The 13921-nt window shown below is 46.4% G+C and overlaps 1 long non-coding RNA gene across 2 annotated transcripts; it reads right to left on the reverse strand.

Annotated features, from left to right (window-relative positions):
- Positions 1-2802: 2802 nt before the first annotated feature.
- On the reverse strand, positions 2803-9112 carry LOC102379524. Of its 2 annotated transcripts, none has more exons than XR_323996.3 (3): positions 9024-9112; positions 4959-5039; positions 2803-3601 (listed from the first exon to the last, which is right to left on the reverse strand). It is a non-coding gene; the product is annotated as an uncharacterized LOC102379524 (long non-coding RNA). The 2 variants fall into 2 exon arrangements; XR_323995.3 differs by having other exon boundaries at positions 2803-3704.
- Positions 9113-13921: the final 4809 nt, after the last annotated feature.

Raw genomic sequence — 13921 nt, forward strand, 5'->3', positions numbered from 1 at the left:
TATTGAGCAAAGGCCGCCCAGCAAGGACTTACTGCTCTTTCTAAAGGGTTAAGTAGTCCTTCTGTTTCCAGTGCAGCTTGCACAGCCCAGAACACCCCAAAGTTAGCTTGACTGCTCCATCCTCAGTTTCTGCAGCTGTCAGGTTGATAGTCTCCTTTTCAGTTGGCTCTGTCCATTGTTTGATGCTAATCTCCCTCTTTCACTTGCTATCTTCCAGGCAGTGGGATGTCATCAGTCAAGAGAAGTTTATCAAACCCACTTGGGGTGTCAAGGAGTTTATTCAATTCTTTGTTGCTGGAAGCACATCGTGCCTTATCCAGCATGTGAGCAAGGTAGCTTCAGGTTCAATCCTCTTAACTCCTCCTTCCCACTACCCCACAAGCTAATCAGGAAAACTGAGGCATGCAAGATTGTTACAACATTAACACATTTAAACCAGAAATATTACAATAGTCATAGTCTATCACAGCAATTCCAAGAATGATTGCATTACATAGAAAGGTCATCAAATTGAATGTAAAACCTCCTTTTGCCTTAGACAATAACAAGCAATAATAAAAATTAATGATAATGTTCTGTGTCTCTTCAAATCATAGAATAATAGAAAATTAGAGTTGGAAGGGACCTCTGGAGGTCATCTAGTCCAACCCCCTGCTCAAAGCAGGACCATCTCCAACTAGATCATCCCAGCCTGGGCTTTGTCAAGCTGGAGCCATGGTCTGGCTGCTGACAAGGCTCCAAGTGGCAGGATTGCTGCTGTTGCAGCCCCAGGAGGCCCCCAGGACCCCAGGTAAGGCTGCTGCAGCCAGCCCAGTCTCCCCTGCCCCACCTAGGGTAACCTGCCATGTTCCAGAAGGCGTGTGGCATAGGCATTCCCCAGGGACAACTGCCAGTGGCACAAGGTGTCCCACTGCTAGTTGTCCCCAGGGAACCAAATATCCACGCTCGTGTGGATGCGGCCTTACTGTGCATCTCAGATATTCTATATTAGATACATCATAACTTTCAGAAGATAAACACAACAAAATCTAACAAAGCAGTACTGACCTGCATATTATCAGACACATACAAAAATCATTGTATTGCATTTTTTACATCAGATTATAGCACAGCATCATGGAATGTGGTATCTAACCAGATATACCAAAAATCATGTACAGCACTATTCAAAGATAAAAGCCATGCTCTGTCCTCTGAAAAGGAAATGAGTGGAGAACAGTCACAGGTGTCACTTTGATCAATGAAGTGGAATATTGTGAAGTTCCCCTGTGGAGCAGCAAATCAGGACAGTCTCATCATCTTGTCTTGCTGCAAGGCAGCATGATGCAGTCATCCTTAGCTCTCTCTATAGTCTCCTACGTATGCATTCCCTCCAAAGGCATTGGTCATGTATTCTTAATTTTTCAGGGCTTTTACTCTAGTTTTGGCATTGAAGGGCATTCTCTTGCATTTCAAAGTCATGCCCTGTAGAAATTGCTTGCTATGTTTTTATCTCCTATGTCTCCAAGAAAACTAAAATAGCTCTTCGGTGAACATGGAGCAGGGGCTCAGCCCCACAGGGCTGTGTCATCCAGCCCTCTAGGCCACACATGGGTCTGAAAATGTCATGGCAGGGAAGCAGTGGCAGTGTTAATGGCCAATCCTCTGCTGCCAAATTTCCAGATCTGTAGGGAGCCTGGTGAGCCAAATAGCACGGCCTTGTGCATTATATTGGGCACATGGGACTGGGGCAGTACGGGACCAATCAGGGCACACAGGGCCAGGCTGAGGCAGTGTAGGACCCAATCCAGGTGCATGGGGCCAGGCCAAAGCACCATGGAGTCTGGTCTGGTATGCTCCCATCTGGAACAAGGAGATATGGGGCCTACACCGGGCGTACCAGGTGGAGGTGGTGCAGGGCCTGATTCAAGCACTCCAGGTTGGGGTGGTACGGGGCCCAATCCAAAACCCATGGATTGACCCTGCACCACTCATCTGGCTTGTGGGGCCAAAGGTTTGATCACCACTGTGTTAACAACTTACAAAATATGATGTGATTGCCAAAACAGATTTGTACATCATAGACATAAAGTGATGATAGCATAGTTTTTGCACTGGCACTTGGCCTAGTCATCTGCTATTACTGCTTCTCCAGAGTCATACTGCTATATATTGTATGTTATATCTGCATTATTTTTAAAGGTTTTGGTGCTGTAATGCTAGAAAAATGCATTTAGATTATAATTGGCTGGATAGTTTAGGCCTAATTTTGTTTAGCTGGAAGATTTAGGACTAGATTCTATTCCAGCCTTTAGGATCTAAGTAGACCTAGGTGCATAAGGGTGATTCTATTCCAGCCTACTGAAGTACTTGAAAAACAATGCAAGAGGTGAATGGGTCCTCCTGCTGCTTGTTGTGGCTTGGTCTAAAATGATGGCATATTACCGAAGTAGGCTTGATGGTGTTTCTTCGAGGACTTGAGCACAGTAGAATAGAATCACACTTAGTTGTGCAAGCTTCATTAGGTGCCCAATAGGTGGAATTGAATCTGGCTCTTAGTGCTCATGAAAATGCCAGCTTGGAAACAGTCTAATACCCCATGTTTATTTACGGAAGAGAGAGGATACAGAACCTGGAAATTCGGGTGCAGAATAATCCCTCCCCACTCTAGGAACCCCTGTCCAGTACTAGTGCTCAGTTCCAAGACAGAACTAGTGCTTCCAGAACTGACTGCAACCAAATACCAAGGCAGATGCACATATCGCAGGCATGACAGAAGAGTGAGAAAGGACATTCCATATGTAGAGAGATCACGAGGGGAGGGCTGGGGGGAAGGCCACAGGGATGCATGTGAGAGAAATGGAAGAGTCAAGGTAACAGAGTTGACATAGTTGGTGAAGCAGAGAGATTCATGTGTGTTTTGTTCAACATTTTACACTTTGCCCCCTAATGCCTTGAATGGCTTAACAAAAATAGACCTAAGATTGACATTGATTTAAACAGATTACAAATGTTTATGTTTAGTAATGGGACAATAAATCTCAGTCCTCCTGGGTAGCTGCTTTTACAAGTCAAATTGCCCCCCAGCCAGGCTAGACTCTATATTTGTTCAATGAGGGGAAGGACAAGACAAAAATCTGCATGCTCAAATGAACCCAGGAGTAGAAGATGCATATAATCATTTTTGCCGTTTTCCCTGCAGATATTTGTGTTGATGGAGCTAGGCTTCCTCTCGCTCCAATTTTTGTCTCTTTTGGGCTGGAAATAGTCATCATCAAATGAAGCAGATCCGCTGTGCTTGGATGTGTCTTGGCATGGCTCATCTGCTTCGTTGGGCATAATGCACATTACTCGTCCCATCCATTGATCTTGCTGGACAACATGAGAAGTTTGGGGCATGTTTCTGTAAGTGGGGAAACCCCATCTTTTCCTGCTTACAGTGACATTCCTTGGAGACCATAACAAAGAGAGTTTGGCAATCCAGTGCAATTCTGGGGCTAGGACTGCTGATTAGCAAGATTTGTGGTCTAAATCCTGGGACCTCACTGACTGGAGCAAGTTTGATAGTTTGGTGCGGTCCTGGGGTTGAGGCAGCCAATCAGCCTGGAGTGTTGATAGGCACCTGGGGAATCGCAAATGGAGGAATCCAGGTTTGTACTCCCAAGGCTTCAGAGGCCCAATCCTGTGTGCCCCAAGAATGGGATGTGGTACCCCGCTATAAACGCCTGTACAGGAACAGGAAGTGTCAGAGTAGCAGGGCTTAACCTGATCCTAGACTGCTTTGCTATTCCCTCCAGCTTGCTCTCCGACTCTGATCTCTGCGCTTCTTGGCCTGGTTTGCTCTCTGACTGACCTCCTGACTCAGCTTGTTCCTAGACCATGCTCTCCAATTGACCTGGCTTACTGACCCAGCTTATCCCTGGATTCTGCTTACTCCTCCTGACCATGGTTGACACTTCAATCCCTGAGTAGTCCTAGACCTGGCCACCCACAACCCAGTGTGACAGTTTGCCCAAACAGCTTGGGGCAAAGGGTGTGGCATAGAGCCTAATCTCCTGCTCGTGCCCTCAGACATGGTCACCTTGGATGCCATGGGAGGATCCAGGAATGGGAATTCCTGGGGCACACTGGCTTGGGACCAGAAAGTCCTAGCAGTGCCTGGCCAGGGAGAGTGTGGGCAGCTCTGGGCTAATTGCTCCCTCCTGCCATAAACCTAAGTAATGTTTGCTGCAATAAAGTGGCACAAATTGATATCACCTGTTATGGCCACAAATTTCAGGCATTTGTGCTATGACAAGGGGTATGATCATCTGTTTGGTTGGCCTTTGTGTCAGGCTGTGTCCTCAAACCTAGGGCTTCAGTCTGGTCAACACAGCTGTTTATCCAGGCCTGTTAACCTACAGCTGGTTTCCCCAAACTGATCCAGGATGGCCTGAAGCCCCTGTTGGACCTATCCCTTCACCCACTCCCTGTTAACCAGAGTGACTGTCCAGGATCAGCTGACCCTCCACTTCTCCCATATAAACCCCTGCACAGGAACAGAAATTGTCTGGGAAACAGGACTTAGCTTGATGTTAGACTGCTTTGCTGTTCCTTCCATCTTGCTGTCCAACTCTGATCTCTGCTTGATCTCCCAGCTTCATCACCTGACTTGCTCATTGATTCTGCACTCTCCTTAATTTCCTGACTTTCTGACTCAGCTTGTTCCTAGACCTGCTTTCTGGTTGGCCTGCTAACCCTGCTTGTCCCTGGATTCTGCTTGTTCCTTCTGACCTTAGTTGGTACCCCACATGACTCCATAGCCACTCCTGCCCTGGTCCAACTGGGTTATGAAGGGAACCAGACTCATCTGGGGACAGGAGCAGCAGTGGCCACAGCAATGTGACATGATATTCCTCACTTCCCTTTGTGATTTGTTTCATATCAACAGGGGTTATATTTCTTTCCCCCACCCCCCACAGTCCAGTTCTTGTGCTCACAGTTTAGGAAGACTTCTTCTGTGGACTCCTAGACACATATATTCTGCATGCTTCTATCTCTTTCCTCCTACTCTGATCTCCCTATAGAAAAAAAACACTTCAGACTGTAATAGGAATGAAAACAGTATGTTTCTATAAAAAAAATCTAATAAGCTTCTCTGGAAATACTGTACCAAACTCTGCAGCCCCAGGAGCTGGCACAGGGACCCAACAAGGAAAATTCACACTTTCATATAGGGGATGTTGGGGGCTGGGGGTCACAAGCCAGTGGGCTAGGGAGAGAGGGACAGGGGAATAAACATCAACATTAAAAGGTACATACAATTAGGATCCAGGTAACAGGTAATAAGTGGGCTCTGTAGTGAAATCACCCAAGAAGAGGCAACATGTAGGAAACACTAACACCCTGGTATATACACTTGAGAAAAACTTTAAACCCTCCCACAACTCTGGAGGGACTCCCAACCACTCTCTGGTCCCTAAAATGCTTAATTGCTGTCTGCTAGGGCTCCCATGTCTGAGCTCCTCTGTTGTAGCTTGCAGTTCTGGCTCTGCCCCTCCTTCGGAGTCTCCGGCCACACATCTCTCAGCAGTGATGTCCTGTGCTCTGTCACTTCTTTTCTACTTCCTCCATCCCCTGCAGCCTTCTGGCAATTGTAGTGCGTTACAGTTAGTTTCTCCAGTTCCCAGGGGACTTCTGGGAGCTGTAGTTCACGTTACAACATTACAGTACATGGCATTCAACAGTACATGACCTCACATTATCTTTAACACTAAAGAATTTTGTACAGTATGGTATCCTTTCTAAAGACTTTTGGAACTCCCATAGCATTTAATAGAAAAATTACACCCCTGCCATAAAGAAGAAAAATCCAGAAGAGAGAGAGAGAATTTTCATACCTGATCCATTAAAAAAAAAAAACAACACAAACAAACATGTATATATATTCCAGGTTCTTAAAGCAATGAATCCTAACTCCAAATCACAACTGTGACCTGTTTAAAGTTCCTGACCACTACTTTAGTCCATTCAGTTTCAGGAGAATTACAGATTTGTTTGGGGTTTGTTTTTTGTTTTTTAAGTTTCTGGCTTTTATGGTTATGTGAACCAAATGTCATTTATACAGTTATCGCCAATGAACAACAAATCCAAGAGATGGTGAAGTGTCCTTATTTATCTTGATAGAGATATGTCACTAGCTTTGAGAATTGATACTTCAAGTAAACTTTTAAAATCTAAATGTGAAAGTATGTACCTACAGGAATTTGCATAATAACCGTATCAGAACTGAATACACAAATTGCATAAGATGAAACAATAGTGGACTGCCTAAAGTGCTGTACCTTGTTTTCTCCAACTCAAAGGCTTGTTACTACAGAACGGCAATCTTTTATGCAATATCCTATTGCAGACCCCTTATTTTTACCTATGGGAGTTCTATAAAGGGTTGAGCGTAGTTTAACCTTCATATGCTTACTAGATTTGATTTAAAGATCATAATAAAAAATATAACTTGAGCATCTCTACAAGTTTGCTTTGTTACCTCTGGTACAACATGTTTTCACAGGATAAATTTAGAATTCAATCCACTGAAGTCAAATTAATTGCACTAGTGCAACACATGAGTGAAGGAAGAAGTGGTTCCTCTATTGCTGTCTTTATTGGGGTGGCAGCATGGCACATTGTTTGGGCTGTAGTTGGAAGGGCTATTCAGCTATCAGTGATAGTATGATGTTCACTGCTTACACCATGTGAAACACCTTGATCCGAGCTGTGGTATAACTGCAGCTTTGAGAGACACTCTCACGATGTCTCTTCACCTTCAAAGTGTCCTTTTGCCCTAAAGCCCCTTCCGCTGTCTGCTGCTTGACCACTGAGAACCAACCGAGATGTGCTAGAGGCAAACGCCTTGGTCTGTGGTGCCTCAAAACTTACCAGTTTTGCCCAAGCCTTGTCAGCTCTTAACAGAGGGGATTTTGCCATTTATACAAGGATCACACACTTGTCTGATCATGTGCTCATAAAAGATAGAGCCCCCTTACTGTAGGATGGGTAAGCCTGTATAGTCAAATGCCCTGGAACCACAATTAATGCTGACAAATGGATAATAAAATGTTCTTCTTCCCAATATCTTGGGGCAGGTGGGGACAGGGTACTAGCAGTGGCAGAGGCTGGCTCTTGTGCCTCAGACAAGTCTGCATGGGGGGCAAGGAAAAAAATTCTGGCCAGATACTAATTCTAAACCATTACTTCTTTTCAACCCCTTAAGTGTCAAAGGGCCTTGTTACACATTACATTTTAGGCAGTTTATGGACCTCTTTACCCCTGGATTGTCCATATACTAACACCCGAAACCAGTTTTAAAACACACTGAAGGAGACTTAAAGTTATGCCACTCAAGGGCAGTTATCTGTAATGCGTGTTATCCAGCTCGTGTTCCATTAATGTGTGGCCACTCCCCACAGATGAGCTGCCCAAGTTGCAGTCTCCCAGCATCCCAATATGCAGTGTCCCCTACTCCCTGCCCTCCCCCACCCTCCTGTTCTGGGTGGATAAACTTTCCATCCCCTGAACTCTACTGCCCAGGGGATAGTTTTGGCACCAACTTCTCCTCCCATCCCCAGAGGTATGACTTTCCCACTCCCAGGGTTGCAACCCCAGCAAACACCTGCAGTGCATATGCCAGCTAGCCAGATCACAGGGTATGGATAAATCCAGGAGTGGGGTCTAGGAAGGACAAGGTAGGGGGCTGGATTGAGTCCCCATGATCTGGAGCTTCCTTCCCAGGGCAGGGGCAATAGCTCCCCCCAAAAGCACTTTCCCTCACAGTTCCCACCTCCCAGCCACCCCAGAAATAACAGCTAGCACCTTCACACCCTAATCTCAAATCCCAATTTATTAAAACATGAGACATCCTTTATTTCTCTTCAAATTCCTTTTTACTTTATCAGTGGCTGACTTGCTTCATTTCACCACACTGCCTTCACCCCCATTTCCTTTCCACTTCCCATTTCATTATCCATCCCCATCCCATTAACTCTCTGCCTCCTACCTTCTCAATCCATCTCTCTCCCTCCACTTCCCCCCCCCCCAACCCCTCTGCCTAGAGCAGGGATAGAAGCTTATCCTAATTTCCCACAGTGGCCACACACAGTTATAGCTCTTAATCAGGCCTCTGCTTGCCAGCCCTCTAGTGGCAAGTCACAGCTGTGCAGGTGGGGGACAGTCATAGAAGGTTTTTAGCCTTAAAGTGGGACTGCTCCAAAGTTGAGCTAGCACTAACACAGATCAACATTTGAGCAGCAAAACGTGCAATGTGTAACAAGGTCCAAAGAAAGGCATTGGTTACACCCTGAACATCATTATCATATTGTACAATCCTGGCTCTATTACAACTAGGGACCTACCTAAATCATGGTGTCATGGCAGGGTCCTACAGGAGGGCTGTGATCTCCTCAAGGCCCCCTTCCCGTGCCAAGATGACCCAAGGGCACCCTCAAATTCTCGCCCACCATGTCTTTGATGTTCCAGTATATTAGGGACACTGCCTTATGTCTTCTTGGACACGGTTCGCTGTAACCTCTGGCCCCGTGGACTCCAAGACCCCTCGTGGGTCCTGTCCTGCAAATGGGTGCTTCAGGGCACCCTAGCCTTATGGGCTATGCGTGGCTCCAACCACTCCTTTTACCACGCCCCAAGCCTCGCAGCTGGAATAGACATTGTTCAGTCTGGATCTACACCCTCTCTCTGGCATGTGGGCTCTCCGCGGCCCTCCCTCTCTCTGCACCTTCTTTCTGGGGCTCTTCACTGCCTTTCTCCTCCGGGGCTCACCGCACTGGGGCTTCTCAGCAATGCCCCCTTCTCTGGGGCTGGGGTCTATGCACTCTGAATGCTGCACCCTTGCTGGCACTGAGGTTCTCACACTACCATGAGCCCCCTATGAGGCCTCCTCCAACCCCTAATAGCCTCACCCAAACCACCAGTGATAAACAGCAACACAAACTCAAGCCCCTAGGCTATAACATAAACAGAAGCCACCTGGCTATAATCATGCTCAAGCCTACCAGGGTTTCTTCATCTCACAGCAGTGACAGACATTGCTACCTCATCAGGTTTCTTTTCTCTTCCACAGTAAAGAGCTTCTTCCTCCTGGGCTGCTGGCAGGAAACTGCCTCTGGCTTCAGCCCCTAGGGTTTATAAAGGCCAGGCCCTGCCCCTTACAGTCAGCTGACCTCCTCTGGTTCCCCTGGCAACCCACAGCTGGGCTTATCACTCACTGCTAGGGTTCTTTCCTCGCTTCCATCTTGCTGTCCAACTCTGATCTCTGCTTGATCTCCCAGCTTCATCACCTGACTTGCTCATTGATTCTGCACTCTCCTTAATTTCCTGACTTTCTGACTCAGCTTGTTCCTAGACCTGCTTTCTGGTTGGCCTGCTAACCCTGCTTGTCCCTGGATTCTGCTTGTTCCTTCTGACCTTAGTTGGTACCCCACATGACTCCATAGCCACTCCTGCCCTGGTCCAACTGGGTTATGAAGGGAACCAGACTCATCTGGGGACAGGAGCAGCAGTGGCCACAGCAATGTGACATGATATTCCTCACTTCCCTTTGTGATTTGTTTCATATCAACAGGGGTTATATTTCTTTCCCCCACCCCCCACAGTCCAGTTCTTGTGCTCACAGTTTAGGAAGACTTCTTCTGTGGACTCCTAGACACATATATTCTGCATGCTTCTATCTCTTTCCTCCTACTCTGATCTCCCTATAGAAAAAAAACACTTCAGACTGTAATAGGAATGAAAACAGTATGTTTCTATAAAAAAAATCTAATAAGCTTCTCTGGAAATACTGTACCAAACTCTGCAGCCCCAGGAGCTGGCACAGGGACCCAACAAGGAAAATTCACACTTTCATATAGGGGATGTTGGGGGCTGGGGGTCACAAGCCAGTGGGCTAGGGAGAGAGGGACAGGGGAATAAACATCAACATTAAAAGGTACATACAATTAGGATCCAGGTAACAGGTAATAAGTGGGCTCTGTAGTGAAATCACCCAAGAAGAGGCAACATGTAGGAAACACTAACACCCTGGTATATACACTTGAGAAAAACTTTAAACCCTCCCACAACTCTGGAGGGACTCCCAACCACTCTCTGGTCCCTAAAATGCTTAATTGCTGTCTGCTAGGGCTCCCATGTCTGAGCTCCTCTGTTGTAGCTTGCAGTTCTGGCTCTGCCCCTCCTTCGGAGTCTCCGGCCACACATCTCTCAGCAGTGATGTCCTGTGCTCTGTCACTTCTTTTCTACTTCCTCCATCCCCTGCAGCCTTCTGGCAATTGTAGTGCGTTACAGTTAGTTTCTCCAGTTCCCAGGGGACTTCTGGGAGCTGTAGTTCACGTTACAACATTACAGTACATGGCATTCAACAGTACATGACCTCACATTATCTTTAACACTAAAGAATTTTGTACAGTATGGTATCCTTTCTAAAGACTTTTGGAACTCCCATAGCATTTAATAGAAAAATTACACCCCTGCCATAAAGAAGAAAAATCCAGAAGAGAGAGAGAGAATTTTCATACCTGATCCATTAAAAAAAAAAAACAACACAAACAAACATGTATATATATTCCAGGTTCTTAAAGCAATGAATCCTAACTCCAAATCACAACTGTGACCTGTTTAAAGTTCCTGACCACTACTTTAGTCCATTCAGTTTCAGGAGAATTACAGATTTGTTTGGGGTTTGTTTTTTGTTTTTTAAGTTTCTGGCTTTTATGGTTATGTGAACCAAATGTCATTTATACAGTTATCGCCAATGAACAACAAATCCAAGAGATGGTGAAGTGTCCTTATTTATCTTGATAGAGATATGTCACTAGCTTTGAGAATTGATACTTCAAGTAAACTTTTAAAATCTAAATGTGAAAGTATGTACCTACAGGAATTTGCATAATAACCGTATCAGAACTGAATACACAAATTGCATAAGATGAAACAATAGTGGACTGCCTAAAGTGCTGTACCTTGTTTTCTCCAACTCAAAGGCTTGTTACTACAGAACGGCAATCTTTTATGCAATATCCTATTGCAGACCCCTTATTTTTACCTATGGGAGTTCTATAAAGGGTTGAGCGTAGTTTAACCTTCATATGCTTACTAGATTTGATTTAAAGATCATAATAAAAAATATAACTTGAGCATCTCTACAAGTTTGCTTTGTTACCTCTGGTACAACATGTTTTCACAGGATAAATTTAGAATTCAATCCACTGAAGTCAAATTAATTGCACTAGTGCAACACATGAGTGAAGGAAGAAGTGGTTCCTCTATTGCTGTCTTTATTGGGGTGGCAGCATGGCACATTGTTTGGGCTGTAGTTGGAAGGGCTATTCAGCTATCAGTGATAGTATGATGTTCACTGCTTACACCATGTGAAACACCTTGATCCGAGCTGTGGTATAACTGCAGCTTTGAGAGACACTCTCACGATGTCTCTTCACCTTCAAAGTGTCCTTTTGCCCTAAAGCCCCTTCCGCTGTCTGCTGCTTGACCACTGAGAACCAACCGAGATGTGCTAGAGGCAAACGCCTTGGTCTGTGGTGCCTCAAAACTTACCAGTTTTGCCCAAGCCTTGTCAGCTCTTAACAGAGGGGATTTTGCCATTTATACAAGGATCACACACTTGTCTGATCATGTGCTCATAAAAGATAGAGCCCCCTTACTGTAGGATGGGTAAGCCTGTATAGTCAAATGCCCTGGAACCACAATTAATGCTGACAAATGGATAATAAAATGTTCTTCTTCCCAATATCTTGGGGCAGGTGGGGACAGGGTACTAGCAGTGGCAGAGGCTGGCTCTTGTGCCTCAGACAAGTCTGCATGGGGGGCAAGGAAAAAAATTCTGGCCAGATACTAATTCTAAACCATTACTTCTTTTCAACCCCTTAAGTGTCAAAGGGCCTTGTTACACATTACATTTTAGGCAGTTTATGGACCTCTTTACCCCTGGATTGTCCATATACTAACACCCGAAACCAGTTTTAAAACACACTGAAGGAGACTTAAAGTTATGCCACTCAAGGGCAGTTATCTGTAATGCGTGTTATCCAGCTCGTGTTCCATTAATGTGTGGCCACTCCCCACAGATGAGCTGCCCAAGTTGCAGTCTCCCAGCATCCCAATATGCAGTGTCCCCTACTCCCTGCCCTCCCCCACCCTCCTGTTCTGGGTGGATAAACTTTCCATCCCCTGAACTCTACTGCCCAGGGGATAGTTTTGGCACCAACTTCTCCTCCCATCCCCAGAGGTATGACTTTCCCACTCCCAGGGTTGCAACCCCAGCAAACACCTGCAGTGCATATGCCAGCTAGCCAGATCACATGGTATGGATAAATCCAGGGGCGGGGTCTAGGCTGGATTGAGTCCCCATGATCTGGAGCTTCCTTCCCAGGGCAGGGGCAATAGCTCCCCCCAAAAGCACTTTCCCTCACAGTTCCCACCTCCCAGCCACCCCAGAAATAACAGCTAGCACCTTCACACCCTAATCTCAAATCCCAATTTATTAAAACATGAGACATCCTTTATTTCTCTTCAAATTCCTTTTTACTTTATCAGTGGCTGACTTGCTTCATTTCACCACACTGCCTTCACCCCCATTTCCTTTCCACTTCCCATTTCATTATCCATCCCCATCCCATTAACTCTCTGCCTCCTACCTTCTCAATCCATCTCTCTCCCTCCACTTCCCCCCCCCCCAACCCCTCTGCCTAGAGCAGGGATAGAAGCTTATCCTAATTCACCAGCCCTATAGTGGCCACACACAGTTATAGCTCTTAATCAGGCCTCTGCTTGCCAGCCCTCTAGTGGCAAGTCACAGCTGTGCAGGTGGGGGACAGTCATAGAAGGTTTTTAGCCTTAAAGTGGGACTGCTCCAAAGTTGAGCTAGCACTAACACAGATCAACATTTGAGCAGCAAAACGTGCAATGTGTAACAAGGTCCAAAGAAAGGCATTGGTTACACCCTGAACATCATTATCATATTGTACAATCCTGGCTCTATTACAACTAGGGACCTACCTAAATCATGGTGTCATGGCAGGGTCCTACAGGAGGGCTGTGATCTCCTCAAGGCCCCCTTCCCGTGCCAAGATGACCCAAGGGCACCCTCAAATTCTCGCCCACCATGTCTTTGATGTTCCAGTATATTAGGGACACTGCCTTATGTCTTCTTGGACACGGTTCGCTGTAACCTCTGGCCCCGTGGACTCCAAGACCCCTCGTGGGTCCTGTCCTGCAAATGGGTGCTTCAGGGCACCCTAGCCTTATGGGCTATGCGTGGCTCCAACCACTCCTTTTACCACGCCCCAAGCCTCGCAGCTGGAATAGACATTGTTCAGTCTGGATCTACACCCTCTCTCTGGCATGTGGGCTCTCCGCGGCCCTCCCTCTCTCTGCACCTTCTTTCTGGGGCTCTTCACTGCCTTTCTCCTCCGGGGCTCACCGCACTGGGGCTTCTCAGCAATGCCCCCTTCTCTGGGGCTGGGGTCTATGCACTCTGAATGCTGCACCCTTGCTGGCACTGAGGTTCTCACACTACCATGAGCCCCCTATGAGGCCTCCTCCAACCCCTAATAGCCTCACCCAAACCACCAGTGATAAACAGCAACACAAACTCAAGCCCCTAGGCTATAACATAAACAGAAGCCACCTGGCTATAATCATGCTCAAGCCTACCAGGGTTTCTTCATCTCACAGCAGTGACAGACATTGCTACCTCATCAGGTTTCTTTTCTCTTCCACAGTAAAGAGCTTCTTCCTCCTGGGCTGCTGGCAGGAAACTGCCTCTGGCTTCAGCCCCTAGGGTTTATAAAGGCCAGGCCCTGCCCCTTACAGTCAGCTGACCTCCTCTGGTTCCCCTGGCAACCCACAGCTGGGCTTATCACTCACTGCTAGGGCTCTT

The sequence above is a fragment of the Alligator sinensis genome, unplaced genomic scaffold (assembly GCF_000455745.1).
Source record: "Alligator sinensis unplaced genomic scaffold, ASM45574v1 scaffold248_1, whole genome shotgun sequence".
Classification (NCBI taxonomy): Eukaryota; Metazoa; Chordata; order Crocodylia; family Alligatoridae; genus Alligator; species Alligator sinensis.